The sequence below is a fragment of the Rousettus aegyptiacus genome, unplaced genomic scaffold, assembly GCF_014176215.1.
Source record: "Rousettus aegyptiacus isolate mRouAeg1 unplaced genomic scaffold, mRouAeg1.p scaffold_m13_p_7, whole genome shotgun sequence".
Lineage (NCBI taxonomy): Eukaryota > Metazoa > Chordata > Mammalia > Chiroptera > Pteropodidae > Rousettus > Rousettus aegyptiacus.
The window spans coordinates 77,104,920-77,131,997 of NW_023416310.1; the positions used below are offsets into that span (position 1 = coordinate 77,104,920).

General features: G+C 46.6%; 1 protein-coding gene across 2 annotated transcripts in view; it reads left to right on the top strand.

The window, feature by feature from the left end:
* Window positions 1-27,078, top strand: part of SLIT3 (slit guidance ligand 3) — a 583,670-nt gene that overhangs the window by 335,738 nt on the left and 220,854 nt on the right. The window lies entirely within an intron of this gene.

The following is a 27,078-nucleotide window of genomic DNA, read 5'->3' on the forward strand; positions in this document are numbered from 1 at the left end:
TGTTACATGTTCTTTCTGAGCCTCAGTTTCCCTCCCTGTAAAAGGAACCAACGATAGCGCCTACCTCATAAGGCACTTGAGGACTGCATGAGATAATGAATGCAAAGCACTTAGGATCATGGTGGTCCCTGGCACCCACAACATTTGATATTATTCTCAGCGATGGTTATAGAGTTACTGGGCCAGAGTAACACTGAAGTTGGTGGTTATAGAGAGATATTTATTGCTGTTTAAAATTAAAATCAACCCTAGCTGCCCTGGCTTTTAAAGCAGTAGAATCAATTGTAGAAATTAATCTCCGTCCCGTCGCCTTGTGCCTGTGGGCGGGAGAATGAACTGGGCCCCGGGGTATGGACGCGCTGCTCAAGAAGGACCTCTGCGTGGGGGTGCAGGCTTGGCAGAGTTCTGTTGTTCTGCCTGATAAAATGGGAGGAAGCCGGGTGGGCATCAGGTTTCTAGAAGGCTCGTTCAAGATAGAGAAGAGCAAGGGAGAGAATTCAGGGCAGAATGAGGGAGGCGGAGCCTTGCAGGGAAAGGTGGATGAATTGTTTAAATATGGTGATGCCTAAGATTCGTCTTTTTTATAATTTGTTTTTCAATTACAGTTGACATGCAATATTATATTAGTTTCAGGTGTACAACACAGTGATTAAACATTTATATAACTTAAGAAGTGATTTACCGGGATAAGTCTAGTACCCGTCTGAGACCATACATAGTTATTACATTATTATTGACTGTATTCCCTACACTGTACTTTACATCCCATGACTGTTTTTATAACTGGCAGTTTGTACATCTTAATCCCTTTCCCTTTTTCACTCATCCCTCCAGCCCACCTCCCATCTGGCAACCATCAGAGTGTTCTCTGTATCTATGAGTTTGTTCCTGTTTTGTTAAACCTCCCTTCATCTCCACTACCTTCGCATTAGCCTGCATCTTATATAAATGCTGTGTGTGTATGTGTGGGGGGGGGGGCGGGGGGAGGTAGTAGGTATGATGTTCATAAATGTTCATAAATGAAAGAAAAGGGGTTGGGTTTCCTGGCTGGGGTAACATGACAGGAACAGCACACATGAGATCAGCCAAGGTGATCCATAAGCTGATCTACTTTATCAGAAATAGGACCTCAGAACAAGAGCCAACTAGGAAATGCCCTGGTTTTCGCTCCTACTCCAGGCCCCGGAGAGACCAGGGGACCACAGGGCTTCCTCGGCAAGTGAGGTGAATCCTGTACCCACTTCATTTGCTCCTGCGCCTACACCCATGAAGGCTGAGGAGGGTCCGGCTAGATATCATCTGCCAAGTACAGGGAAGTTCGTTGCCCAGGAAGTCCCTCCCTATTTTTACCCGCAGTTCTGCTCAAGGGTCTGTTTGTCTCTTGTTTTGAGTAACGTTTCTACCTAATAGAGCACTGGTCCGAGGATACCATGGAAACGTGTGGTCCACCTTGGGAAAGGGAATGGTGGGAGACTGGCCACCTGAGGCCAAAGAAGAAGACCCAGCCAATGATCAGAATATCTAGAAGGGACACTCCCAGTCCTTTCCCCCACCCCACCCCCATCAGAGGAGAGGCTAGAGGTGTGTTAGCAGGTAGAAGGCCAGGGCTGCCTCCTCTGGGGGTTTCTGAACCCCCACAGCAGCTGGGATCAGATTCCCAAGAGCCAGGCGGAAAGAGTATCTTGGCAGACGAGAGACTGGTTTGGCTGAGCCCTAGTCTGTCAGGCCAAGGGCCTGGGGCAGAGAGTAGATGGGTGACAGCCCTGCCCTATGGACAGAGCTGACCACATTCTCAAGACGATTCCATAGCCCGACAGGCTCTCCTAACTGGAACTCTTTTTGAAGGGAAATATAGTATAGTTCATCAAATGCAAGTGTTTGATTTTGAAGTCAATAGTGATGTAAAAATCTGTGTGAAAAAGTGTACCCTTGAAAATCCCTTAAATCACCCATAAATCTCCAGAACCTGATTTTCTTCAAGACTCAAAAGCCAAAAAGGAACTTACATTTTAAACTTTAATTTTCTTTTGGGATCCGGCCTTCCTTGGAGTAGCATAGGCCAAGATCTGGTCTGAACTGGAAGGCTGATGGGGTCAACAAAGGCCTTCTCTCTCTTTTTGCTGAGCTGTGTAGTTCTGTTTCGTAAGTCAGATGCCCTTGGTGATATGACTTCAGTAAATAATGTTAAGAGTGAAGAAGGCAGTGAACCAAGAGGCAAAAGACCTCATTGAGATTGAGGTCCAGCTCCACTCCAAACTAGTTGTGTGACCTTGAACAAGACACTTGACCCTTGAACAAGACACTTGACCTTAATTTTTTAAACTTGAGAACAAACTCAGTGAAGATAGATAGATAGATAAAGTAGGTAGATCCCAGCTTTTTTAAAAAATGAATAATTTAAAATATTCTAAACAAGAGCAGAAAGGGATGATTTTATAACTACGTTTTTATTCTTATCTGTATTTTTCATGAAAGCCCTACTAACTTAGAAACTCAACCTTTCCTCCTTGTTGATTTGGATTATAGATGGCCAGAATGTACATACAAAGGGTTAAATATTTCCCATTTTAGTACTAAAATCCGCTAATATTTATGATGTTCTCCTGTCAACCAAGAAAAATGGTTCTTCTCTATGTACTGGGTGGCACATGTACTGGATATGAAGAAGGTAAATGAGAGACAAGTCTTGGTTGACACTTCGACGCCTCAGGTAGACAGCTTCTGAGGAATTGTAATACCTTACGGAATGCGGAGGTATTCTTGTTTAGGACTTCATGAATTTACACTTTGGGGGAACCTACCTCTTGGAGTCTGAATTTACTCAAGCCATGAAGATGTTGGCTAAATCAGCGGTCTTACATTCTTTGAGTTTTCTGCACATGCCCCAGGGGCCTTCTCAGGAGTTGGGTAGGGACAAAGGACATGAAGAAATTTTTAGCTGTCAAAACTCTGGGTTCCCCTGGGCCCCTTCTTGCAATGATACAGGTTTCTTTTATTCGATTTATATATTGTTTTTCATGTCAGATTTCATTTAAAGAAATGGTCTGTAGTGAGAAAAAAAGAAAGAAAAAAGACATAATCTTCAAAATCTGATATCTCTATGTCTAAGTTTTTGCGATCTTAAATAGAGAAACAGACAGAAATCTGAGTTTATTAGCCCTAGGCAGATGGATCCTGAGCACTATGCTGGTTTCCAAGAGCGGGTATAGACTCCCTTCCATCATCCACGTCACCCAGGGCCGATTCTCATTCTTCATGGTAGTTATATTCTATCAAGTCACCTTGAACTACTGAATTAATAAATATGGAATGGGAAATATTTAACACTTTGTATGTACATAATTCCTGAGGGAATTATGTGCGCGCGCGCACACACACACACACACACACTTCACATAGATTATCATCTTAATTCCTAAAAACAGCTCACCCTGGTAAATTTTACTTTCTTTATTCTATAAAAGGCAAAACAAAGTCCAGAAGTGTTAAGTGGATTGCCTAAGGCACCTCACTAAACAGGTGTTACAGTTGGGATTCGAACCGCATTTAACTGACCCAAGAGCTAGATGATCTTGCGCGCACTGCCCCGCCCCCACACTCCCCCTGCCTGGCCAGCTCTGTATGAGACCCGACACAAGGCACAGCATTGCCTCGTTTGACCTTCACCAGGAACCTCTCCCTTGGGGCAACTCAAATTTTTGCCACTCTGCACATGTCCACAAATGACTTTGAAAACAATATAAGTTTTGATTTTGAGGTTACAAATAAATTTTCACAAGTAGGCAAATTTACAAAGGTGGACTATGCGAATGATGAAAATCAACTATCTACATAATGCCATCCATTTGCATTCTAGTCAAAAAGAGGTAAATTATTTATTTTGCTATTCTGCTATTCATGTGCATAGTACATCTTACATGCCTATTTGCATTTTATGGTAATCTGTTAGTCAGATGATCTGGGTGGGATCCCTTGAACAAGTTGGAATTTTTTCCAGTCCTACTAATGAAAAAAATAAGTGAAAAACAAATACATTGTAAGAAGAAAATGTAATCACAGTGAAAAGTTCCCTCCTCTACCCCTTTCCTATTCTCTGCCCTCCCCACCCCCACTCCCTGCTGCCTCCCTGACTCCTGCTCTCCAAAGGCAAGGCCTGTCTGTACCAGCCTAGTTCCTGGCTGTCCTGTGATGTACAATGTGGAGAATGGGTAGAGAGACAGGACCTGAGAGGTGGCAAAATGGCGGGATTGACTGAGGGATGGGGTGCGTTGGCAAGTAAGGGTGTCCAGAGCACCCAGAGGAACATGACTCATGGCTCATGGAGATCAGGGAAATGCTGTCTGAAAAGTCTTCCCCCAGAGAAGTGCAATTTAAAGAAATACTGGAATTCCTTTTTCACCATCTGTGGTTGTCTAACTGCTTCTTTATATATAGCTCCGTGGAGAAACCGAATCTGTTTTATCAGGGTCCAGGACAAACCTCGAGTCTGTGTCTGTAGATGCATATGTTTATTTCTGTTGTGTTCACAGCATGATTTTTCTATATTAAAGTCGTTAGAGGACAGGGAGATGGCTTTGGATGCAAACTATGAGGATGACTTTCACTCCTTTTCTGGAAAAATAAATATAAAATTTGGGGGTGGGGCTGTGTCCCAGGGAATGTGACCTTTTAGAAGAAAAAGTTTTCAGATCAGTCTCTGTCTGTCATGTTTTGTTCTCCTAAGAGAAATAAACCTGGAGTTTCTAGGAGTTTCTCTTTTATATTATTCAGGTTCTACAGGCCTCAGATTCCTCACCTGTAAACCAGGGATAAGAAAGTTCCATCTGAGGCCAGCCATATAAGGAGTCAGCCCTGACCCCAACTGACAACACAATAAATATTGTTTGTTATTGCGGTGGTTATTACCATCCTATCAGTTTATTCAAAGGGAAGTTTTTAGAAGTTATTTTTAAAGAGCAATGAAACATATGCCCTCACAAAACCTTGTGCATGAATCACCGTAGTGGTATTATTCATAAAGTAGAAACAACCCGAATGTCTGTAATGGACACATGGATAAACAAAACATGCTATATCTATTCGGGGGCATATTTTTCAGCCGTAAAGTGTAATGAAGTACTGATGTGTGCTACCATGTGGATGAGTCTTGAAAACATTAGGCTAAGTGAGAGAAGCCGGTCATAAAGTATAATGTGTTATACGATTCAATGCCTGTGAGAATCTAGAATGGGGAAATCCACAGAGACAAAAAGCAGATTCGTGGTTGCTTGGGGCTGGGGACAGGGCAAAGATGGAGGGGTGGGGGGCTCAGCTAAAGGATATGGCATTTCTTTTTGAGGCCATGAATGTTGTTAAATCATGGTGATGGGTGCGCATATCTGAACATACCGGAGAGCATTTATGATTCACTTTCAATGGATTAATTTTATGGTATATGAATTACATCTCAGTAAAGCTGTTTATAATTTCTCAATGAAGAAGGGGGTGGGGATTATTTCTAGATGATTTTGCTTCTGACCGTGAGTCAGAAGCCAACAGTTAGAAAATTGCAGTTATATTCCTGACGGACACAAAACGAGACAGCGGGAAGCTGTGTCCCTTCATTCTTTCAGGCTCTGCAAGGGCAGTACGCAGAACCGATGTTACGTGAAGCCAGCACCCTTAGATGGGGAGGAACTCCAAGGTCATCGAAGGAAAGCACGCCCCAGTCACTGCCGGTGTGTCGCCTCAGCCCAACACTTCTTAATCTCTGCTTTTACCAGGAAATTACACCTAGAGAGGAGAAGGGAACCTCAAGTCCATGCGGGGCATCTTCATGGCACGCTTGGGGGGAGGAAGAACTTGGGAAGGAATGTGTTTGACCCATTGAAGGGGAGGAGAGGGCAGAGTGACAACAGCTGCTCTGAAGTGTGGGTGAGATGTTGCATGCCGCTCACACCCAATGCAAGGCTCAGGCAAAGGGAGGGACAACAGGCAGAGACAGGTATGCGTGTGCAGAAGACAGCCAAGGGAGGAGAAGGAGCAGGAGCCGACAGGTGCGGAGCCCTCACCATGAGCTGGTACCACACCGGGTGCTTCACCGGGGTCGTCTCGCCTAATCTCTGTGACGTCCCTAAAAGTAGGCGTTATCACAAAACTGTCACAGATAAGGAAACTGAGGCTTAGAGAGGCTATGTGCCTTTTCAGGTGCAGAGTGTGAGAGCCCTGTGTCTGAGCCATGATAGTGACAACCGATCTGTGATCTCAGGTGATTCACATGATAATAGTGATGACGATGATGATGGTAAGAGCAAAGGTCCCCATGTAGTGCACACTCACAGTGTGCCATTCCCGAGCACACTTTGCTGGCTTCATCTCATTTAGTCCCCACGTGATCTCTAGACAAACATGAGTTCCATGAAGGCAAGAAACTTGCCTTTTTAACCAATGGATAACCAGCATATAGTGTCTGGCCTATAGATGTTTAGTAATTGTTTGTTGGGTGAATGAATAGAGGAGGCATGTCCTGTAATATCCACCAGCATGCAAGCTCTTTTCACACAAGGGGTTTGTTTGGCTGTGGCTCACCACCACAGACATGGTGCCTAGAAAGTGGCTGAAAGAAAAGCACTCACTAAATAGTTGCCGAATAAATGATGCCCCATTTCACAGATGAGGAAACTGAGGACCAGAGAGATTACATAATCTGCCCAAGGCCATAGAGCCAGGAAGTGGCAAGGTAATGACAGTCCAGGCTCTTAGTAGTTGTAAGAAAAGGGGACTTTTGATTTAAGGGTGGGAGTAAAAATCTGCATAGAAATGAGTAAGTGAAGGTATGGGAGTGAGCAGGAGATAACCCCCCACACACATCCACACACAAAAATGCTGTGTCTTTCCAGGACAGCTTTAAACAATGTCCTCTGTGGGCAGAAGGCAGCTCAGTGCTGGACTCCAGCAGAAATTCTGCTTCTGCGTTTTCTTACACAGTTCGGGTCAGAAGAGTTGTTGTTGTTGTTGTTGTTGTTTCCTTCTTGTTTATAAAGGAAAAGATGGCAAGAAGGAATCAAGGTATTAACTAACCTTCTATCACTGTGAGAAATATTTTGAAGACCCTAAAGAAAACCTGAGATAAGCATCCCTTTGCCCATCTCCAGGAGCTGGGGCTGCTACAGGGAAAGAGCAAGTTCATGGAAACTGCACCTGTCACAGACAAATTTAGGATGTCTCATTCCCATTTATCAAGCTGTCAGCTCCTAACCTGTCAGAAAACCATCTATATGCGTTTGCATTTACCAGTCAGGTTGAGCAGAGCAGCCCCATCCGGCTGCTTTTACTGCCAATAGCTTGATGGCTGTTTTCAGGATGACCTGAGAGAGGAGGGGAATTTCTTCTCCCTGCCTTTTCTCTGAGCAGGAGAAAAACAAACAGAGCCCGTGCTTTGGGGAAATGCGGAAGCCAACAATAGAACCGCCTGTGCCGGGCGGCACAGGTTAGCCTTGGCTATTTTTGTCCAGTGAAACGCTGGCTCCCGGGCAGTATGCAGCTCATGTCAGCTGAGGAGAAAATTAAAGCCGAAAACCTCTGTATAATTTATTCAGCACAACCTAAAATTTACTCCCTGCTTGTCTGCATTCAGGTTGAGCTTATTTAACTGCTTCCACTGTGTCTGTTTAAAGAGAAAACAGAAGAATCAGCTCACAGGGTTAAGATGAACCAAGACACAAAATCTACACAACGGTTCTTCCATGTTATTCCTCAGATGACTTTGTTCTTCTCTGCTGATTAAGATGAAGATAACTCTGCACCCAAATGATTATTATTATTTCAAGTTTGGTGTCTCTGGGAAAAAAATGAGTGCTCTAGATATTTTTTCCTGAGCAGAAGTTCTCTAGACCGGGAAAGCAGGTCCCAAATCACAGACTTCAGTTGTGTTCTCTTCTGAAAATATCAGTGCACAATAGGCATTATTGTCACCATTTTATGGATGAAGATGAGTGAGGAAGAGTGACTTGCCCAAGGTCACACAGCTAGAAAGAGTCAGAGCTAAGATTAAGTCTGTCTGAGTCAAAGTCTCCAAATTTCGCTGAATTTCATGTAAGAAATCTTGGTCAGTAGAGCAAAGACGTAAAAGGTATGTGGTCAAGACACAGAGAAGTAGGAGATAGATTTGGTAAACAGAGACGGTACTCTCACTTTAGAAAGGTCGTTTGGGTCGGCAGGTGAGCTGGGAGCCTGATGGCCATGGATGAGCGAGTTAAGACTTATGTCATATCTCCTTAAAGAGATCTTATGCTTCTTGAAGACAAGTACTTCAAAAGAGTGTAGAACCAGGCCTGCAAAAACATGTCCTTTGCAATGCACCCAGCAGAGCCAACTGCAAAGATACCTTCCACAGTTTAAAATGATGCTGTCGACGATGACGGCAGCGAAGGATGGTGTCTGCCAGGGTGACGATGGGGTTGGGACTCTGCCACTGTCCAAGTATGGAGACCGGCCCTGCCATTTCAGCCTTATTTGGGAAGCAAGGGGTTTGAAATTCCAGGATAACAGGGAGAGAGGACGAGATGATTTACATGTTGTGTTGGGAGACACAGAGAGGAGCAGCTAAGCAGGGGCATGGGGGCAGCAGAGAGGGGGTGAGCTTGCCGATAACGCGCTGGCGAGCAACAGCCCAGTCCCACTGACCTGGGAGGGCAGGGGCGCAGACGGGCGGTGGGGGAAGGAATGCCACATTTAACGGGAGGGGAGAGAGAAATAACTCTTTATCTTTATGTTCGTGGAGGAGGGCAGTGAGCAATCTTAAAAACCCACTCTTTTCCAAGACTGAGGGAGTGCAGAGAGGAAGGAATTCGCATGCCTGCCGGAGCAGGTGAGCGAGACTTAGGAAGAGAATCTGGCGCCAGCACGGAGATGCCAACAGGGGGTGCGACAGTGTGTGAGTGCAGACCTCATCTTTCCTGCCAGCCCTGCTGTGGCAAGAGGAGAGTGGGGACCAGCGTGTGGTCCTCCCTGCAGAGGACGGCTGACCGCATCCGAGACCAGAGCCACAGAGCTGTGAGCGCGACAGGGGCAAGTAAGGGAACAGACACCCTCAAATAATCGAGATGGCGGTGCCAGAGGATTGGGAGGGTTTTTTTAAAAATTATAATACAAGTGTTACATATTCATTGTAGAAAAATTACATGATACAGAGAAGCCAAAAAAAAAAATCAGTTACTCAGAATCTCTTCCCTGGAAATAATCATTATTGATGTTTTATTACGGTCCCCCCCCCCCGACCGTCTTCTCTTTTACACACACACACACACACACACACACACGCACGCACATACGGGCACACTTATGTTTAAAGCATTGGATTACAGTAGGCATGCTCTTGATAAACCTCCCTTTTCACTTAAAAATATATACAGAACATTTTTCTAAGTTTGCGAACAATGTCCTTTTTTTTTTTTTTTTTTAAATGGCTGTTGGTCTTGCCCCGTAGAGGTGGGCCATGATATCCAGCTTCTACAGTTGGGAAGTTTAGGTGGTTTCCAGATTTTTCCCTCATCATAAGTACTCCAGTGAACAGCCTTGTACATGTAATTTTTTGTACCTTTGTCAGATTTTTTCCTTATGAGTAAAGTTGCCAAGTAAAGGTTATGCACTCATTAAGAGCTTTTGAGATGTATCGCCAGATTGCCCAACTGAAAGGCTTTAGCAGCTTCTATTCCTTCCAGCAGTGACTGAGAGCATCTGTCTCTCCCCATCCTCCCTTTCGCAGGGTATCACCATCATTTTTTCAAAAATTGATGCCGTTCAAGTTCGAGAGGCAGGAAGGAACACCATGACCTAACTCTGCCTGGAACCCCCACAGCACTCTTTAGGCTGAAAAGATTTAGGTACTGGGGATATTTAAAGCCACTGGAGATGGATTTGGGGAAGCCAAAACACATATAAAAGAATGCATTTAATGTATGGGTGATAGCAGTGACTGGGAGGTTCCCTCCCTGTCAGATTTAATATGCAGAACCAAGAGACAGCTTCTGCCATCAGCAGTGACACTTTGAAAAGGAGCGTACACTTGTAGTAGGAGCAGCGAGGAGAGCGGTCGGTCCCACGCGGCGGAGGGAAGGGAGGCGCCGTGCTGGCTTCTCGTGGTCCTCTTCCTGTCTCACACTTCCTAGTGATTCCAAGCAGGGTCCCGGCGTTTTCTCTTCCTCTCATAAAAACCACCCTGGCTTTAAAATAAAGGAATCCAGCAAACTCCCCAGTTTCTTCTAGGCAAAAAGATTGAACTTCATCTGGGTCCCATCTGAGAAGAGCAGGCATATGAAAGTCTGACATAAATGGCGCAGATAAGACAGAGCGCTCACCTGGGGAGACTTACAAGTGTTTCACATTCAAAGCACATGTCTCTGATGCTAATCAGATAACCGTGGCGTTCAGTTCTTACATCTGGCACAAAACTCTTGCTTTTATGTTTCCTATTTTTTCCCCCAGAAGGTAATAAAATTCACAATTGTATCTCATAATCAATATAGCATCTCTTCAGGCACTTCTGCACATTACGAGCATCTAAGCTCTGGCCTGACTCAGATGAGAGACCCAACCATATGCTATTGCTTATTTCTCCTCGTGGAGATACTCAGTTCTGCGATCTCACCATTAGGTGACTTAGAAGGCAGATCTTGTTTCCCCAACTAAACAGGGTAGGCGGGGACAGAGCCAGAGTGAGTTCACAGTTGGGAAGGGAGACACATCTCACCATATTACAATTGGGATCGTTGAGCCACTTACTTAGAAACCAGAAGCACCAGTTCAGAATCAAGTGCATGTTTTGCCCTCAGAAAAACAGTGAACTTTGAGGTGGCATTGCTGATAAGTGGTAAAGAAGAATTCTGTCTATACTTAGAGTAGCCGTGGAATATCAGTTTGCAACGCTGGTGTGTCAAAGTGCATTTGGCAGGAGGTTCATTTTGGATGACTGACAAGAGATGCGCCATTTAGGGACCCATACTTGAATGGGCAGAACTCTCATATTTTCCGGAAATGATTTAATGTTGGTCCAAATGTAATGAAAGTCACAATTGTATATTTGGGGGCTGATTAGAATGGACCAAGTACTTTAATGTTTTATAGCGATCTTAAGTTCATATTACTAAGAAGAAGAAAAGCCCTATCTTTATCCATAGTTTTAGACTACTCAATAAAAATCTAATTAACCTAAAAAAAAAGAAAAAAGCCCTATCAAAGTACACTTCTTGGCTGTTATAATCACAGTTTATCTTCCTATTTTAGCTTATTTAAAATGTTTTAGTATCTTTCTTTGTTAAAGTGAGCAAATTCTCATGCCTAATTAGCATGTTATGATCTCCTAAATGTCATGAGGATGAGGTTATGCCTTAATTTTGTTCTTAGCATTTTATCTTTAATTGATATGCAGCATCTAAAGATTGTTCTTTTTCATGATACTCTGTATGAAGGAAATCATTCTTCCTCTTTGAGAGTGATCTTTGGGGGCTCAGTTCTGAGAAGAATGAAAAGTGATGAGCCTGGATTGGGGTGAAATAAGCAAGGTGCCCAGGGTACAGTGTTCGGGGAGGGTGTTCACCCCGCGTGGGTAAGGGCAGGGTCAGTAGCTGCGACTGAGCACCTCCGTCACGGTGTCCTGGCACCTCAGCGGGCCTCACCCTTGTCCCAGCTCCGGGCCTGCCGATGATCTCCAGGCTCTTTTCGGACACGTCAATGATACCTAGCTTTGAGAGCCGACTTCACTAGACATTTATGAAGGGCCCTACCCGACATCAGGAAACGCACTCTGTGTGGCGCAGGTGATGAAGAACAGGCATGCGTTAGGGTGAAGGGTCCTTCTTTGCCGATCTCCAGGTGGCTCAGCTACTAATAGCACAGAAGGACTGCGAGTTCTTCCAAGTTCAGCCCAGTCTGTGTTATGCCTTTGCCTCCAGTACGTTAAGGCCAAAAAATTTGAAACAAATACTGCAACGTGACCAGAAGTCTCAAAGGTCGGCTGTGTTGAACTGGATTATTTTACATTTTTTCACCTTTTGCTTTATTTATAAACAGAGTAAAGTCCGCTCAATTAACCTGGCATCTTATCTTTCGTTCAACTCAAAAAATGAAACGAGTTTGGTTTGGGCACTATGTATTCAGTAGTCTCCTAATTTCCCCTCGTACAGCTAGTTGGCCAATAATATGTGAAACGGGGCCTCAGGCTTTCTGGAAGTGCGTGTAAATATCTGCGTCTCTCTTATCTCCTGTCGTAGTAATTTATTCAGGAAACTTTTTCCCAATAGCTTAGGTATTAAACTCTCCCACGTTGGATGTCTCTGTCGAAATTATGATTTTCAAAGTATCCCATAACTGAGTCCAGTTCAATTGTTCCTAATATTTTCTCATGATTGGGTGACTTTAAAAATCTCAATTGTGCTACAACATGTTTTTCCAAAAGCTTTATTAAATTAAGATTTGCATAGATATTCGCCTTTTATAAGCAGGAAAAGCAGTCTTCGCCCTCTTGGAGAAAAATCAAGCTAATGATTTTTTTCCCCAGCTTCTTGTATTTTTCTCCATTTGGGCTGCTGTCTTTGAGCTTGCTATTGTAACCAGGGACAGCCCTCTGTGGCTTCATAAATCAGAATTGTTAATATTTATGGCTTTGTTGGTCTTTTAAAATGCAGTTCGAGGATTTGTTCTTTTTCCTCTCTCTTAAAACTTTACCATTTGTTCTTTTTTAAAGGCATGATGTTATGGAACTAAAATATCTTTTCCTGATTTTTCACCCCAAACTAAATTCAAGACAAGCTTTAAACAATGTAAGAGAGAGCAAGAGGCAGACAGACAGACAGAGAGACTGAGGTTTAAAGATGTAGGTCATCCTCTCGGTCATGAATCAGCAATCCCAGCCTAGCATTTTTAAGGTCTGTCTTTCAACAAATGCTTATCAAGTGCCTATCATGGGCCAGACTCTAGGCTAGAAACCAGTCACACACTGATAGACAAGACTGGCTTCGTCGCTGCCCTCGTGGAGTTCACCCTCTATACAGGAGTCACTACACTTTTTTGCAGTCGGGCCAGAGAGTAATATCTTAGACACAGAAAGCCACATGGTCTTTGTCTCCACCACTCAACTCTGCCATGGATGGGGAAAGCAGCCACAGACACCCTGGGAGGAAATAAGCAAGAGTGACTGTGTCCCAACACAACTTTAGTTACAAAGATAGTCAGTGGGCCAGATGTGGCCTATGGGCCAATGTTTGTAACCCCTGGCCACAGGAAAGAAACATGTGAAAATAAGTAACAACTAAATACAATCATTACCCCCATGTGCTCCTCTCCATAAGAGAAGCAGAGCGCTGAGACAGACAGTGGCAGGGGACACTGGTTTGGGATGGGGTGGTCTGGGAAGGATGGCCGCTCTGCAGGGCTGTCGCTGAAGCTGCGCCCTGATGGAAGGGGGTGGTCCGCCGTGGGAGCTGGAGGATTTCAGGCAGCGAGAAAGGCAGGTTCAGAGCCCCCACGGAGGGAAAGTGCTTGGTGCGTCTGAGCAGTTCAAGGCCACTGGGGTCACCTTTCACCTCTCCCAGCTTTCTTTTTGCCTCAAGTGGGGTGTTCCTGTGAAACATGGGGAGCCCGTTGGCATACCCCAGAATCCAGCTGTGAAGGTGGCTATTCAGGCTGCCCTGGGGACTCCCTGGGACTTCTAGTGTATGGATAATGACTCCAGGAGCCACCCAGGGAAGATAAGAGTTGGGCTTGCTTTTTCTTTTTCTTTTTTTCTTTTTACTTCTGTTTCTTAAGAGAGGACCTTTCACCAGCACATGGAATACAGAAAGCTTGCTCGGAATGTGTCAAGCTAAGCAAAAACACATGGTCGGGATATATTCTCCTAAAATAGAACAAGAGAAAGGCGGGAAATAGAGCAGCCTCCCATAAATCATCATTTGTCCAGGGAAAAGATTTCTGACAGATATGTAGGGTACCAGTGTGTGTGTGTCTGTGTGTGTCTGCATGTGCATTGTTTGATTTCCAAAGCAAGAATTCATTGTCTAGTCCTGTCGGGAAAGCAGAATCCTTGTGCTTTCTGCATCTGGAAGCCGTATCTCCAGCATGGCCAGGCACTAGGGAGTGCCCTGAACCCCATGGGTACCAGAACTAGTTAGAGATACCTGGCAGGGGCAGGAGTTGAGCAGTCGGATTAGAGCACCGGCATCCACAGGTCTGCTCTGTAAGAATGCCGAAACACCACGGTCCCGCGCAGTGGAGCTGTCAGCAGAATCATGGCCTCACCTCGCCTCCCTCACCTTTCCCATCCGTGCACCATCCAGTACCCAGAATGATCCTTTCAAAGCACAGCATGCTCACTCATGCGCTTTCTCCTCCTCTAGCTCGCTCACTCACTCCTTCACTCACTCTCACTCTCTCTCTCTCTCACACGCGCACACATACAACCACACACACACACACACACGTATACACATGCATACCTTAAATGGTACCCTATTTTTTTTAAGATAACATAGCATAAAATATTCATATAGTTGGGCACTTGGGTTCTTTATTCTTCAGAGTCATCTTGCATTTCTCCACCCTCACTGAACTTTTTATCAGTTCTACCCACCCTGCTTCCTCCTGCCACGGAGTCTTTGCACGTGCATGGAAAGCTCTGTTTTCTGGGACCTCTTCACCTGGTTCTCAACTCAAACATCTGGCATCCTAATTAGGTTCATTTTCTCTTCTCTAAACTCTTGTAACACCCTGTATTTCCCTTCCAGAGCAATTATTATTACTATAATTTTATATTTATATTATTTGATTAATGTTGATCCACCTTTGGTTCATCTCAGTTCTCATCCCCTCCCCCAACCCTCCTTATCAATCCTAGGGCAAGAAACAGGTCAGAGTCTGTGTATAGTTTGTCTATGTATAGTGTTAATTCTGGGGGGTTTTTGTTCATCATTGCGCTAAAATAGTGTCTGATACATAGTTGAAACTAAATCTATTTTTAAAAAATAAGTGAATTGCTGGCCCTTTCCTCCTGCAGTGGGCACCTGAGTAATCTTCGGTAATTATATCCTGTTACCTGGGGGTTTCTCCTCTACCCAGACTTTTTCCATTCAGAGATGTATTGGTCTCTGACTGGACACTTTAGTGGTGAAAGGGGAAAGGGAGGAAAGAGGAATGATGATTCTTTCTGGAAATTAAGATATTCTGAGCAAAAGAGGATGTTAGAGATTATTCATTGACTCCTCAGTATACATGTGAAGAACTAAAGGTTTTCCTGGTCAAGGGCTCGATAGATTATCAGCCATCTTTACAGCCCGAATTGTCAGTTCTTAGGACACAGATTTTTACCAGAAGCCCTGCTCCCGGCCCTCAGTCTCGGTCCAAGGTCTTTCCTCAGTGCAGTGCCTTTTCTTAAGGCAAGTTTAACCTTCAGCAGACTCATAAAGGTCACGCTCCTCTTCTCCTTCCCTCTTGAATTTCTCCTCTTCACTCCCATTGCCCACTCCAACCAGGCCCAGTGCATCTTTCTACGCTAAGGGTGTTCAGCATCTTCCAGAAGGTGCCCTTTATGCGCACCTTTGCTGACCTCTTCTTATTCTCAAAACTTATCTGCTCTGTATCTATGCACATTGATTTGTAACTCTGCTGACCCAGCTGTCAGTCCTCCTCGTTGTGTTCGTGGGTTTATGTGCAGTTCAGCTCAGTTAACCTCCAGGAACTGCCTGTTAGTTCAGCCCTGTTCTCAGCTGATAAGACACTAGCTTCAGCTCTAAAACAGGGATTCCCCCATCCTTGCTATGTTGAAGGCTTTCTCTCCTCATCCACACTGAATTGACTTGTTTTCACCATCACTTTCCATCTATTCATGGACCAAAAGTTAACTCTTGAGTGAGATTTATCCCGTCCAAATGGACCATAAGTCGTTCGGGTTCACACGCTCACCAGTATGTGGACAGGGCAAAATTCCCTGGGTTCTATGCTTGGCTCAGCCGTTCCATCTGGAGCTAACTCTCCCTGCCTGACCTGCAGCTGTGGAATATGCCCCAGCTCTCTGGGCCTTAACTTCCCCGTCTGTAAAATGATTCCAACTCAGCGACTACCTTTTGCTTATTTCTAGGTGCCTACATGTTCTTTTCATTCAGTTGGGGAGAGGGGGCATCAATTAGATTTATTGTCCAATACCTAGGAAGCATGGCTAAAATGAGCAAGGTGTGTGAGGAGTGGCGGGGAGCGTGGTGACTCGGAGAGCATGTACACACCAAGGAGGACAGCGGGATCTAGCAGACAATGACGCTCTCTCTCCAGTGTCAACCCTGTCCGTCCCCCACTGGGTAGCGGCCATGTTCTTACAGTGGGACCCACCCCAAGCCACATGGTATGCCCCTGACTGGTCTAAAGTAATCAGAAGAATCCCATACACCTTGCTAATGACTGTTTCAGGTAATCCAGTTTCAAGCCAGCCTACAGCATGGTATTCCCAAAGCCAAAGTCACAGGTGTTAGTTCGAGGTGGCCCAGTCAGCCCAAAGCTTGGGAATTCTGACACATAAACGCTGTGGTGATGTCTAGAACTACAATTTGTGACAAGGGGTCATTTTGCCCCTGTGAGCGAGCCAGCCATATAATGAAGCCAATATCTTAGAAGAAAGAATTGAGAAATAAAAATAAATTAGGTCCTTCATGACTTTATTGAGCTCTAAATCTAACCAGCCTTGCCTTCTGATCTGCCTCTGGGCTTCTCAGGTAGTTGGCCTGGGTTTTCCCTTATTTGTAACAAGATTCTTACCTGATTCAGCTCCATCCAATATTTTTCATGTGAGAATGCAGACTCAATGTTCAGATCTTCATTTTTTTCCCTAAGAAAAAAGAAAATCTGGGAATTTGGATTTTTAGCTCAAATTTCATTATTAAAGTACTCTCTAGGCCAAACAAACCATCTCCGTGAGCTTCTAGTCCACACCTTTCCCTGCTTTGGCTTTTATATTCTCTGGTTCTGTGACTATGGATCCTTGCTAGATGCCCAGCTACTTTCCTTTTAGTAGTCATAACCCGACTTTGTATTGTCAGCTCTGTCTTCACAAAATAGCATTACGCGGGATACCGCAGACACATCAGTTTCCACCAGTGAGCTCATGAATGTCTGAATGAGTTAAGGGCTTTCAAGCTTCACATGGTTTAGGCAGATTGGGAAAATTTAGGAAAAAAAAAATCAAAAGGTGACATATCTGCCTTCTTCACCACCACCACCACTGGCCAGAGGGAGGGCACCTCCTCCCAGCTCCATTAACACCCTCACTGCATCTCCCGGCCCTCTCCTGGGCTCTGCGTTGTCCACCGAGTCACAGACCACTGGAACTGGGAAGTGTTTCAGTGATCGTTTGCTCGAGCCTCTTCATTTTACAGGTGATTGCAGACATGGAAGAAACTTCCTATGACTGCATAATTAAGTACAGATGCCAAGCTAAAATCCACAGCTTCCGACGCTCGATTTTCTGTTACCTACATTTGCAAGGCTGCGCCTCTTCACCTTCTCCCACACCAGACCATCCAGCCTAAGGATGTATCTTTCACAGAAAGTATCTTCAATGGGGGCTGCGTTAATCTTGGGTTCATGCTAGTAAGAACGCATGTTCATGGAATGATCGTGGCACTTTGGAGTCAGCTGGTCCTGAGTTTGAATCCCAACTCTACCATCTAAATCTGTATGATCTCGGGCAATTTACTTAAGCTCCCAGAGCCTCAGTTTCCCCTCCACACGTAAAGAAAGTATGAAATTGTACCTCATTTCATTGTTATGACAAAGAAACCGATCGTGGAAAACATTTAGATGATATCTGGCATACAGTGGGCATTTAACAAACATGTTTAACTTTTTTATTTTCAGAAAGCTTAACATTCTAGGGAGGTGGTGATGCTCCTAAAACCTCATCTGCCAGATCGTGTTTACTCATCTATTTTTGCGTGCGCCATGAATCAGTCACTAAGCACCTGGTACAGGCCGTGCCTTTGCTGGCCACCGTAGGTGTGGTGGTGAACAAGTAAGACACGGCCCCCACCCTCCTAGTTTATAATGCAGCAGAGAAGATGGACATTCAAACACGCATGTAGAAAACATGCATCAGGGTCCCCGAGTCTCTCTAGATTCACAAGCCGTGCTAGGGAGATGCCATAATATGGGGCTGAAACGAAGGGCTCTGGAGTCTCACTGCCTGGGATTGAGTCCTGGCTCCGCCTCCTCCCAGTGCGTCATCCCTGGTCACTTCACTTAACCTCTCTGGGCTTTAGCTCCCTTATCTTTAAAATGAGGATAATAATGCTTCCTGCCTCACAGGACTGTCGCGAGGGTTCAAGCACACGTAACAGTGCCCGATGCAGAGAGAGCACGCTGTAAAGGTTCCCCGTTGCCATTGTCTGGGCGACATGGTTCCAATGCCAGATGTCCTGATTTTCACGGGTCACCACAGCCACAGTCCTGCATGTCTGAGCTGAGTGGAGAAGCAACTTCAGGGTGACTCCCCGGGGCAGGGGAGATGGAGTTGGGCCTTGGGGCTGCAGGAGAGCTGAACAGCCGTGTCCTCACGGTTCTGAATCCCTCTGCCATGTCACCAGGACGAAGCCTGGGTGCCACGCCTCAGGTTCCATTCCTCAGAGATCACCTGCTCTAGGTAGCCAGTAAGGCGGGCCTCTGCCAGGTTGTTGCTCTTCATTTGAGCAAACGACATTGTGTTTGCTTTTTCTTATACTTACACTTTATTCTGCAAAGTCACAGACAGTGCAGAATAGTGGCCTCTCCAGGGTGGTTTTCTTGTGTGTAGGGGAATCTCTTACACGAGTTTAGCCATGCAGTCTTATTAACCAACACAGACAGAGCCTCTTTTTCCCCTGATGAACTCCACCTGGCTTTGAACACCTGTCAGAACCTAGGATGTTATTCTCACACAAGGCTTTAGATTCTAGGACATAGGCCAATTCCTTCATTTACGAACGGGTACAATGAGGCCCTGGGTGAGATAGAACCTCCACTAGGTCACAGGTAAGTTAGCGCAAGAGTCAGGATTAGAACCCGAATTCCCAGACAAGTGCTACTTCTACTTTGCCATGATCCCAGTAAAGCGTAATGCTGAAAGGCAACTACTTTCTTTTTACATGTCAACCCGAGTTTATTCGTTGGGGTGCCTGGAGTCCTCTCAGGGGGTGAGGTTTCAGCCCCCGGCCACATGTAGGAGAGCGGGGCAGTGTCCTGCACCTGTCCACTGTCCTCGGCTTAATATAAGCCATAAGAGGCACCACCGGTGGTGGAATTTCAATCGCAAACCACAGGTAGGAAGGAGAGTCTAAAGTGTTAATGTTAAATTTGGGGGTGGTGGTCGGGGAACATGGAAGAGTATGTCAGGGTACCCCCTCCCGTCAACACGCGCGTACTCCAGTTGCCTCTTGCTGGCCAGCCCCTCCTCCTCTCTCCCCTGCTGTACGAATCTTCCCGATATATATATATACGTCAGGGCATTGTCGTGGGCCATAGACGAGAAAGGTGGAAGTTGTAGCATAGTGAATAAGGGCACAGACTCTGCAGAGTTCGAATCCCGGCTTTCCACTTGACCGTTCGCTTGCACCGAGCACGTATTTAATTCTTTGGGCCTGAGTTTCTTCATCTGCAAAGTGGAGATGATCATGGCCATCTCATAGGAGTTTTATGAGGACAGTTCCTGGCATGTAAAACTGTATGTCATACAGCTTTGGACGTGAATGTATCTTGAAAGAATAAAGTACCGTGCGGTTTCCTGTGACTGAACGACTCATCAGTCATTCTTCCAGTTGGGTAACTGACGCTCATGCATAATGAGCCCTAGTCACCGCTAGAAGCTTTTCTTAATCAACCATGAGAGTTTTAAACAACTTCTTGTGCTAAGTGAATTTTATTGTTTCCTAATATCTTGAAATATGAGTCGATGGATTCTAGGACAATCATACATGGTTAATTAGGATGTTTTAATTATCAGAATACTCCAGGAAATGTACCAGCATTGTCTGAGTGACAGGACTAAAGCCAACAATTCTCCACAGACCCCCGAAAAACTTTTAGAAAGGCAATGTGTGAAGGGGAGAGAAAATGAAACGGTTTGGTAATCGTTCCAGTGTTTAAAGTATTTTTACTAAAAACAAGAAGGAATTAATGTTTAGGTAACCAAACTGAGCTGTTTATATTGAGCCCCCACCCCAGTGTTGAGCTGAAGATCTTGAGACTCAGAGTGGGTAAGTGACTTGTGGAAGGTCATGCAGTAGAAGAACCAGGACTAGAAGCCATGACACCTTGGTCCTGACCCACCCGCATGTGTACGCAGTAGAGGGTGCAGTAGAATCACCTGAGGAGCTCGTCAGACACGCACCTCCGGCGCAGGCACTCGCAGCCTTCAGGGTGGGGCCCAGAAATCAGCGTGATCGCGTCAGCTGCACTGGCGAGTCGGAGGCACCGTCAAGTCAGGCAACCATTGCTGGGCCTGGCCGCCCAGATAGGGCCCGAGAACCAACGGCATGGGTGCCACGAGGCAGCAAAGGCGCCGGCCGAGTCCAGCCCTCCTGAATCAGAATCTGCACGTTAACAAGACGCCCGGGGACGGAGGGCGGGAGGTGCCGCCTCCAGGCTGAGACGCCCTGATCCACAGGACGCTCAGGCACAGGGCCCTCGCCGCCAGGCCGGCAGCCCCGTGCTCTGAGGGGCAGCTAACAAGAATGTCCGCCCTGACCTGCAGAGAGCATACAGACCTGGGACCGAGAGAAATTAAGCCTTTGACCTTAGCTGTATCTCACCAATATTTTCAAGACTCAGCTCCTTTCTTCACAGATCAGCTGACTGCATCTTCTCACTGAAGGTCGAAGGTAATTTGACGTTTTTTATGAACCTTAATATTTTTTCAAGTGAACTTGCGCCATTTTTACTATTGCCTGCGTGAATACAGACAGGTGTCCTCAAACTGTCCTTACCTCACATCGAGAGAGCATTTTTACCTTGACTTTCCTGCACCCTGACTTCTCAGAGGCCCTGATGGCTTTTTGTGTCCTTCGTAGCAGAGTGGATTGTTTTTGAAGTTTTGTTCTTTGGTTGCTTCCAATAGTGAGCGTTCGTTAAGTATGTGGTAAACAGCCTTTACCTTTGAAATGAGGTGGGAAGGAACTTTGTTTCTCTCTTGGAAAGTGTATTGTTTGATTTCTAGTTTTACAGGTATCATTTGTGTGGATTTGCCCCCAAGTCCCACAGGGAGTCTCCCTCGTGCGCGGAGTGGCTGCACGCAGAGGCTGTGTGCACCAGCCACTGTCGCCGGCGTGGACACGACCCGCGTGTCTGGCCGGCCTCTCCCGTTGCTTCTTGGGAAACATTAAGATCAGATGCTCTGGGAGTCACAACCCCAGACCTGAAATCTTAGCCACTGAAGAAAACTTTCCTGCAGAATCTGTTGCAAGAGGTAGAGGGGAGGAAGGACATTTTCATCACATGTCACAGGACGATATTTAAACTCATCAGTAGAAACCTCTTCCCTGCTGGTACTCTGTCAGGTTTTGTCTTTCTCCCTCGCCTAACGTAGTCTCTAAAATCCCCACTTACCCTGAACCTTTCCCCAGTAGACTGAAGCCCATTGTCCTTTCTGGTCCCTGCATAGGTTTGGCATTCGGTCCAATGGTGTCATGTCCCCCAAGCTCGCCCCTTGTGTGCATCCGTTCACCTGCCACGGGCTCGATACTGGGACATGCATACTGGGGTGTAGTCAGGGCCACAGATTCTAAGCTCATGCCTTCTCTAGCTCAGCCTTGAGAACAGCCTGACCTACAGGAGAAGCTCAGTGGACTCCAGCGACCTGGACTAGTGAACAGGCTTGCTCCTGGTGTCTGGGGGAGGGAGGTGCGGGCGGGAGAGCAGGAAGCAGTTCAGTCCAAAGCATTAGTATTCGCAACTCCGAGAAAGCAGCCACTCGGAGTCCCTCTTGGGGGAGCCTCCAGGGAGCACTGCTGTCTAACCTGCAAAAATAGAAAAATAATTTTCTTTTCAAAAATGCCACGCTACCCAATTGATTTGCTAATGGGTTCTGGCAGCCTTTGTATTAGCCTGAGAAGCCATTCAGACCACTACTGACAATGTCAAACTTATAAATTGCTCTTGTTAAAACCTGCACATCAAAATTAAATAGGAAACACCTGGCGAGCCGGGCCCCCACCACGGGGAGGGCCAGCAATGCCGCCAGGTGGCCGGAGAGGCGTGGCCGGGGAATAGGCTTCCAGGAGGCCGGAGACATTCTGAAGCCTTTGGAGGCAGACGCGGGGGCGGGGGCAGGGGCCTGGAGGACTTAGGACCTCAGGTCAAATCTGACAGGTAGGCACTTTTTTGTTGTTTTAATTTGTCCCCATTAAGAATCCAGAGTTTTTGTTTTGCTTGGAAATCAGAAGATGCGGCCCTACTGGCTCACGGTCTTTCACGGCAGCAGTGAGCTGAGACAACTGTCCCTTCATTCCCCATCGTGCCGCTCCATGGCTCCACTTCCAGCCACCGCACTCCTCTGTCTCACCCTCCTGCCGGTGCAGGAGTTTGAACTCCCTGTGCTCTTAGACTTTGGGGACAGAGAGCCTTGTCTTCAGATGACCTTGAAAGGTCATATCCTACCTGCAAACCTTGGTTTTCTCATCTGCGAAGTGGCGGTGATAACACCCACTTAGTAGTAGTCACTCAATTATCTGGTAGAGAAATTATCTCCAGGAACCTACTCTGCAGTGTGTGCGCCAGTTTGAAACTGAGACAGGGATCCTGAAGACATCAGAAAGGAGTATTCTTCCTTTCCTCTCAGGGAGCCTCTCGTGCTCTCAAGGAGTGTTTTCGCTCCCCAGATCCCAACCAGAACTAAGCCACTGTTTCTAATAAAAAATAATAATAGTTAATCATCATAGCAGCTAACGCTTACGGAGAGCTTTACATGCCAGGCACACTTGTCTCACTTTGTGTCCGTTATCTGTGCTCCTCCTGGCCCAGCAGAGTTAGGTTTATTCTGCCTCGTTTATTGATGAGAAGCAAGGACCCAAGAGGTTGAATAACTCCTTCGGAGAAGCTGTCGCCAGAGCATTTTAACACCCTCCACTGCCTCCTTCCTTCCTGGGTTTGATCCTCTAAAATAAGACAATTTTCAGTGAATTGTTGGGCTCTGGAGTGACACCTGTTTCCTGGGAGCAGAAATGACACCTTTGAAGTAAAATTTTCTCAGCTCCCAGCTCCACAGGAGAAACCTATTTGGGGGCCCATTATGGCTGCATTCTAGAAGCCGTCAACTCGGATGCTTAAATATAGCATTTCTTCCATTCTCAGCTGCCGGCAGCAGGGAAAACATTTTGAAGGGCAAATAAATATTTATGGCTGAGGGCTCTTTGTGCACAGTAAATGTTTGATTCTGTTGTCCCAATTCCCTGGGCTGAGAGTCAATTATGGAGCCCAAAAGAGAGTGCGGAAGCGAATATGCATTCAGCACCTATGTTCGTGCAGCAAGGTGATACCGAGCATCTGCGTGCAGGCTCCGGCCCTGCATCAGTGATACCAGCTTGTGAAGTGCTTGCAGGTGCCCACAGACCTGCTTAGCGCTCTGCACTAATGATCTCATTCAGTGGTCACAGCCCTTCATTTTACAGATGAGAACCTGCTAAGTTTGTTTGTGACTGACCTGTTGTGTGTAGACATAGACCAAGAAAGAGAAGATGACATTCTGACTTCCTTTCCTCCCTTTTCCCCACTAAGTCGTCAGCTCATTGGGATGATAGCTGCTGAGATGCTATGGGCCCTCCCAAGGGGGAAGCCCCTCTGCTCAGTGCTTCCTGTTTCTTTGACTCCTCACAACATCCCTCATGCTGAATGAATGAATGAATGAATGGAGGTTGAATCAGTCTGCTCATAGCCATGCTTGCGGGAGGAGAAACATCCATTTGGGTTGTACCTAAATCTCTGCGGAGAAGGAATCAGCAAAGAAACCCACGCATTAGATCAGCTTGCTATGGACAGAAAGAACGTTCTCTGCCAGGTTTGCCTCTCCATTCACTTAACTCCCTCTCATTTTTCCTTTGCTTACTATCTCTTCCTTTGTCTCTTCTTTTTATATAACCTTCCCTTTCCTTTTGATCTCTTTTCTTTATTTCTACCCTTTCCATTCTTTCCTTTATGTTTTGGCATTTCCTCTTCCTCTCCTTTCTCTCTCTCCCCTTCCTTCCTCCTCCTCTCCCCGTTTCCTCCTCATCTTTCTCCCCACAAAATCAGGCCTCCAGGATTGGAGGGGAAGGGTTTGCAGGCATTTCCGGGGACGACAGAGCCGGGGCAGGCGCGCAGCAAGGAGCTTGGGGGTAGCGACACCAGATGTGCCATCGGTGCCAACAATCAGCCGGAAATGCGAACCGTGCTGCGCTCCGGGAACAAAGCTCTTACAGCGGGGGGTGCCCCGCACACCGGAGGGCGGGGAAGTGAGGCCTCGCTCCTTAACCAGACGTGGATCAAAATCTGGTCTTTGCATATACTTAGGCCTTCAAATCCCTTTTGCTGCTTCGAAAAGGTGATCCATCTTCCCCCAAGTTTATTAAAGGCGGTTTTCCAGCACCGCTTATAAAATATTACAGGCGGCCTCATGATTCATGGCCTCATTTATAACCTGCAGCGCTTGGGAACTTGGGGGGAATATTTTTTATTAAATCTATTTCCCAAGTCTTCAGAGTTCCCTCCTACTTCCCCAAGAAACACCAGGAAATTCAAGACGAGTGTGAGGAGTGGGGCCAGGTGGATCTCCTGGTGTCGAGCCCGGAGGACCGGTGAGGGAGAACAGGGAAGGGGGAGGCAGAGGCGATCTTCCAGCTGGCCGGCTCGGGGCTGGGGTGTACTTCCGTCGTAACAGCCTTGTGCACCTACGAAGTCCAGTCTGTTTACTCTTGGCTCTGCGTCCTCTTTTGGCAGAGGTCTCTCTTCATGAGACCATTTTGTAGGGGCAGGCAGAGGCAGTGACAGGTCGGGCCAGGCCAGGGGTTGGCCTGCTGGTTAGCAAGAACCGCTATTATAAAGCAGGCTCCCTTCTATAAGGAGTAAGCCGGAGTTCATTGCTTGGACTTTTCCCATCAAATGGTGTAGCTCCCTCCTGTTGCCTGAAGTGATATTTTTCTTAAGCCTGTTTACAGCTGAGAATAAGTCGTTCCTTTAGACAGGTGACATTAAGTCACAGTGCCTTAAATTCGAGGCCAAGTGTCTGTCAGGGTCTCACAGGAACGTTTGTGCTTCGACCATTCTGCAGAAGCAGAGTGCCGCTTCTCACTGAGCGCTGCCAGCAGGAAAACCCTCTCCCACATCATAGCCGCCCTGCCCAGCCCGCCGCCTGGGGCAGCCTTTTCTCTGGTGACTGCCATCTCTTGACATAACGGGATAGAACCTGACTTCTATAATTCCCTTCCTCCTACCCATGATTTCGATATGTCATAAGTCTAAACCTATAGAATGTAGCTTAACTCACAGAAATTAGAAAAGAAAAACAGGCTAAGTGTTTTTGTATTTATATATTGGGTCATGAAGGGCAGTAGTCAGCTTGTGGAATTCAGTTCTGTGTGCTGAGCAGCAAGAAATAGATCAGTCCCTTAAAAGTCGGGCTGTTTCACGTGCCATTCTGGTCAGCGTATGCCCAGCGTGAGCTCGGGACGGAAGCAGGACCTGCCCCTCACCCCGCCTGCATCCCCGTGTGCTGGTGTTTTGAGGCAGATGTTTATTGTAATATGGGTCCTTCCCTCTTTATTATGTCATAATAGAGGGTGACAAACTATAGCCTGGAAATTGGCCAGGAAGGCCAAGTTTTTGTAAAAAAAAGTTTCATTGAAGCACGGCCATGCTCACTGTGTCTGTGGCTGTCTTCATGCCACAGCAGCAGAATTGAATAGTTGTAACGGACTGTAGGACCCACAAAGCCCAAGGTACTGACCGTCTGCTCCTTTAAGAAAAATACCTCCCCCCCGCTTTATCTGTTAACATGTACGTAATTTATATATTATTGTACAGAGCTACATACTCAAAGCCCTCCACTGCAGTATTTTATGGGTGATTTAAAGGAATTTCAAGGACCATTTTAACTAGCCGTGACTTTGCCTTACACACTGGCTTCTCCATGTAAGAGTCCCCGGAAAGATGCCCCTTCGCTGTGGCTTTTTGATTGTTGTGGGGGTTTTTGTCATTTTTTAACTAGTCTTGTCAGCTGTTTTTTGCCTCGTGTATACAGTCGTGGCACATGTCTTTGGAGGGTTCTCAGTGGAAGCCTTCCCCAGAGGATGGGCTGGCTGTGACAAGAGCGGGAGCACCCCTGTGACGTGCTCCAGGGCCTCGGGTTTCCTGGAGCTGCTCGCGGACAGCGCAGTGCAGACCGGAGCCTTCCTCAGTGACCCCACTGCTTTGTATTCTCACGAGGTGGTTCTTCTCGGAATGTCCGTGGAGATGCGCATGGTCCCCGTGACCGCCTGGCCTTGCTGTGTCCGGCGCTATGGGCGCACGTCACTGGGAGGGACGCTTAGCGCAGCCATGCCCAGCAGAGCCCTGGCACTCTCCCAGGTGAAGGAGATCTCACAGGTCAGCGTGTCCAGGCTCCCGGTCCCAAAAACACTTGTGACAAGTACACTCGGGGGCTGCCCCAGAAGTGTCTGATCCCAGAGACGTGGGTGTCTCTGTTTTTTAACAAGCTCCACTGAGGGGTCTGAAGAGCAGCCAGCTGTGGGGGCTGCAGATCTGGTCCACACCCCTTCCTTGAGGGTCCAGGAAGATGAATCTGAAACTCAGCCAGCGGAGGGCCAACTAGGGCCAGACCCCCGGGGCCTCGACCCATGCTAGCAGAGCCCTGGGGGTTCACAGAGATGCCTTTGTGGCTGCCCTGAGCAGGGAGAGACACCCAGGAAAGGGGTGGCCCCAACGGAAGAGCGCTGTCCTCGTCCGGGTTCAGCCAGACTCACTCCATTTGTAGGTTTCGTGTATTAGGCTCATGTTGGATTTTGTTTCTAGAGCAAGAGCAGCAAGAAAGAATATCCCTAGTGGGGAAAAAAGGAAAAAATTAACACC